Source organism: Bos grunniens, chromosome 21 (genome assembly GCF_055505025.1).
Source record: "Bos grunniens cultivar Pamir isolate PY7600 chromosome 21, Bosgru_T2T1.0, whole genome shotgun sequence".
Taxonomy (NCBI): domain Eukaryota; kingdom Metazoa; phylum Chordata; class Mammalia; order Artiodactyla; family Bovidae; genus Bos; species Bos grunniens.
In genome coordinates, this window is record NC_141185.1 from 68,672,801 (window position 1) to 68,677,500 (window position 4,700).

Sequence of the window (4,700 nt, forward strand, 5' to 3'; positions counted from 1 at the left end):
GCAGACTCCGCCTGAGCATGCGCGGCAAGCCGCCCCGCTCCTGGCGACCAGACTCTGCCGCGCCTGCGCAGTCTGTTTGCCGCAGTGGCGAGGCGCTGCGGCACTGTTGGTGACGCGCGCTCTCTCAGGCAGGGAAACCGGGGATGGTGTCTACCCCACCCCGGTGGTCAAAGTCCTACGGCCTTTGGGGTCGGGGAGCGCTAGGGACCACCATGAGCCAGCAGTTAATGGCTCTTAGAATTGCACCAAATGTTAACAGTTGTACTTCAACCCAGAGTGGTACCTCCCAGTGGAGTGGGAATTGGGTATTTCCTTTTTGTTAACATTCAAAAGTCTGTACCTTATTCAGGTTTCCTCAGGCTTTCCACTGGTGACCTTATCCTGTTGCAGGGTAACACAGATATTATGTTACATTTATATGTTTTATATACACATATAAAGCAAGTCATGATTTCGTTAAACTTCTTTACTGTGACATTTTAGATTTTAATCTATTGAAAATTTTTTACCATGTTTGTATTTTTACAGTAATGATTGCTTTCAGAATTAAAGTATTATTAACATGAAACAAAATTAATTCTAAGCTCTAATGTACTTGCTGTCAATTTCCTTGACCCATCTTCACCCTTTTCTAGCCTGCTCTTTCTGCCAGTCTGCCCAGACTCCTAATTTCGTGGCTGCTCAATATTCCTTGGTGACTAAGACGGTAAAGAATCTGCCTACAATGCTGGAGACCTGCGTTTGATCCCTGGGTTGGGAGGTTCCCCTGGAGGAGGGCATACAACCCACTCCAGTATTCTTGCCTGGAGGATCCCATGGACAGAGAGCCTAGCGGGATACAGTCCATGGGAGTCACAAACAGTCAGACACGACTGAGCAACTAAGTACTATAGTTAAGAAGCTGGCTTTGGATGGCGGGAAAGGCATGATAGGATCCCGGCATTACAAGTGACACAGAGAGAGTGGCCATTTTGGCTCACTCATTTATTGAAAGAGAATAAATTCCGTTTGTAGGGGTGATCATATCCTGCAATTAGCAAGTGAATATACAGAAAAGAAGACTTCCCAGCAAAATGATATCGCCCAACCATTCTTTTTTTTTTTTTTTTAATGTAGGCATCACAATTCAAACACTCAGAGATATGAGTTTAAAAGACATTAAATCTAGACTATAATTATTCTCTATGCAACTGAAACTGGAGTCTGCAAAAAGTGATCAGAGCTCCTACATCACACAATATACAAAAATTAACTCAAAATGGATATGGATGACAGTTCGTTTGTAAGAGTAAAATGCAAATCTCTTAGGAAACAAAGACGTAAATCTGTGTGATTCTGACTGAAGGAATGGTTTCTTAGATACACCAATGCACAAGCAACCAAAATAAATAAATAAATTGGACTTTATCACAAGTACATTAAGTTTTTGCTTGAACGATTACTTAAATAAATGAAAAGACAGCCAGCATAATAGTATAAAAATTTGCAAATCATAATGCTATCTGATAAAGGAAGACTTACAATTAAAAACTAAAAAGACAAAAAATTTAATGGGCAAAGGATTTGAATTTGATAATTCACCCCAAACTGGCAAACAAATGGACAATCACCACATGAAAGAATGCTCAGCATCATTAATTCTTAGAGAAATGCAAATGAATGGCTTCATGAAATACGAATTCACACTCATTAGGAGGGCTACAATCAGAAAGACAATAACAAGTGTTAAGGAGGATGTGGAGAAATTGGAACCTTTCAACACAGCTCATAGGAATGTAAAATAGTGTAGTCATTTAGGAAGAGTTTGGGAGTACCTAAAAATTTAACCATAAAGTTACCATATGTTCCCTCCTAGAGTTCTATTCCTAAGTATGTAACCCAAAATAAATGAAAACACACATCTGCAAAAAGTTGTACATGAATTTTCATAGCAACCCTCCTATAATAGTCAGAAGTGGAAATAACCCAAATTTCTATCAACTGGTGAATGGATAAGCAAAATATATGGTATGGTGTAACTACAATAGAATAGCATTTGGCCATTAAAAGGAATGAAGTATTGATTCATGCTACAAAATGGATGAACCCTGAAAATGTTAAGTGAAAGGCTATATTCTTTTATGTGTCCATTAAATGATTGTTCAAAATAGGCAAATCCATAGAGTTGGAAAACTAATTAGTGATTGTCAGGAAATGAAAGAAAGAAAAAATGGAGATGGACTGCTAATTGTTAAAGTGTTTCTTTACAGAATGATGAAATGTTCTGGATTTGGATACTTGGGAGGGTTGTAAAACATTGTGAATACATTAAAAAGCACTGAATTGTGCAGTTTTTAAAAGATTTTCTTGTATATGCATTATAAGTTAATTTCTTTTTAATCCCAATTGAGGGACATTCTACAAAATACCTGATGAGTAATTGCCAAAACTGTCAAGAACATCAAAAATAAAGGCTGAGAAACTTTCTGAGTCTTATCATAACCAAGAAGAGCCTTGAGACAGGAGTACTAAATGTAATATATCATCCTGAATGAGATCTTGGACATTATGGAAAAACTGAGGACATCTGAATAAACCATAAACTTCCGTTAATAATAATGTACCAATATTGGTTCATTATTGTAATGGGTGTACCATACAAATGTAACATATTGATAATAGGGGAATATATGTATGAGATATAGGGGAACTCTCTGTACTACCTTCAAAATAATTGTGTAAATATAAAAGTATTCTGAAGATAAATTTGGTTAAGGGAATAAACCTGGATCAGATAATTATATGCAAAAATATTCCAACATGGTCACCTATAAAGGAGAAGAAGGCTCACATACAAGGGAAGAAGTATTTTTCACATACTGAAAAAAAAAAATCTAATTTGAAAGATTTTTGTCTGTAACTTGAATTTATGAACTATATGAAGTAAAAAGTAAAGGGAACAGAAAAAGTTGTTCAAGGAAACTTGTCTGGCAAAAGACAATAAAGTTAAAAGGGAAAACACAAGAGAACTCATTTGCTATATACTTAGATAATGAGTTATCATTAATTCTGTATCATTAATGAATCATTAATTGTCATTAATTATCACTACAGCCAGAATGTATAGAAATCAATAAGGAAAAGGGAACCTCAAAGAAAAAAGTGCAAGGATGCCCAATCATTATGAAGTATCTTCCAGGTACTTTAACACTAGTTCAAATAACAACCATATGACTTATTTCGAATCTCCATCTCTTTTACAGGTTAGGAAATTGAGACACAGAGAAGTAAAAATCCACACTCAGAGTCACACAGATCATAGGTGGTTGAGCTCAGATTCAAGCCCAGCACCCTGGCTCCAATACCCCCGCTCTTAACCACTACTCTTAACCATCTGTAATGGCCTAACCATCTTGTAGGGTAATGACTCTGTTCATTATAATTTTAATTCCACAACCGATGTGCACAAATCCACATATGAGAACCCAAGCAGAAAGCTGGGTGAAAAGAGAAAACAACACAAAAACCCAAAACTGCCCCCTTATTCTCCTTACTTAAGTCACTGGGAGGGAGGCCTGGTGTGCTGCAGTCCATGGGGTCGCAAAGAGTTGGATATGACTGAGCAACTGAACTGAACTGAACTGAAGGGGACAACAGAGGATGAAATGGTTGGATGGCATCACCAACGTAATGGACATGAGTTTGAGTAGGCTCCAGGAGTTGGTGATGGACACGGAAGCCTGGCGTGCTGCAGTCCATGGGGTCACAAAGAATGGGACACGACTGAGCGACTGAACTGAACTGAAGGCACTGGGTGGCAGTCTTTCACTACAGGCACAATTGGTTCACAAGAAGCTCAACAGGAGAGAAAAATATTTGCTGCAGGCCCCCTCCCCCACCTTGGGAACAGCAGGAGGGAGATTCTCCTATTTAGCAGCCTTCTTGGAAAGTCCCAGGACCAACTCAGGAAGAGGCTGATCAGGGGAAGAAAGTACCTACTTGTTTAGAAACAAAACACACGCAATAAAAAGATACTCTTCCACCCACAGATTCTATATACATTCTCACTATGTCTGCAGATTTGGGGGCAAGAATTCTCTAGACGGGTCAAACGACCACATCACATCCCACCTACAACTTACGCATTTTTTAATGGTTGGGAAGGAATCAAAAGAAAGAATATTTTGTAATACAAAAATTATATGAAGTTCAAATTTCAGTATCTAGGAGTAAAGTGCATGTAGAACATAGCTGAATAGAAAAACCCAGACTTTTCCCAAGTAAGGAAAAATCCAGGTCCCAAACTGCTGTGTGTTTCCCCTTTAGCCTTACACAATTATCACACTCACATAGAATACTTCACTTCTGACATTTCCATCACCAAATATGTGTTGGGTTTTCTCTAAACCAAGTAATTATCCATTACACCAGCTGGATGTCTTACAATTTAACTCAATTCTAATATTATCTACCTGGATATAGTATCAGATAACACAGGTCAGATCCCACAGCCCAGTTCTACAAGACTACTCCTACTCTGCATCAGATGCCAAGTGCAAGGAATACTCCCCAGGTTACCCATAACTTCTGCAGACAAAGAATGTAGCCTGCCATAGCAGTAAACAAAGGATGTTGCCACCATCAAGCCATCACACTCTGCAGCCACCCCCAGCTATGCACCCTGAGGGGATTCAGGATGGAGAAAAACAGGATGTTGACCC

The 4,700-nt window shown here is 38.7% G+C and overlaps 1 pseudogene; it reads left to right on the forward strand.

Annotated features, from left to right (window-relative positions):
- The first annotated feature begins 1,649 nt into the window (after nucleotides 1-1,649).
- Nucleotides 1,650-4,700, forward strand: part of LOC147349936 (centromere protein K-like) — a 15,806-nt pseudogene continuing 12,755 nt past the window's right edge.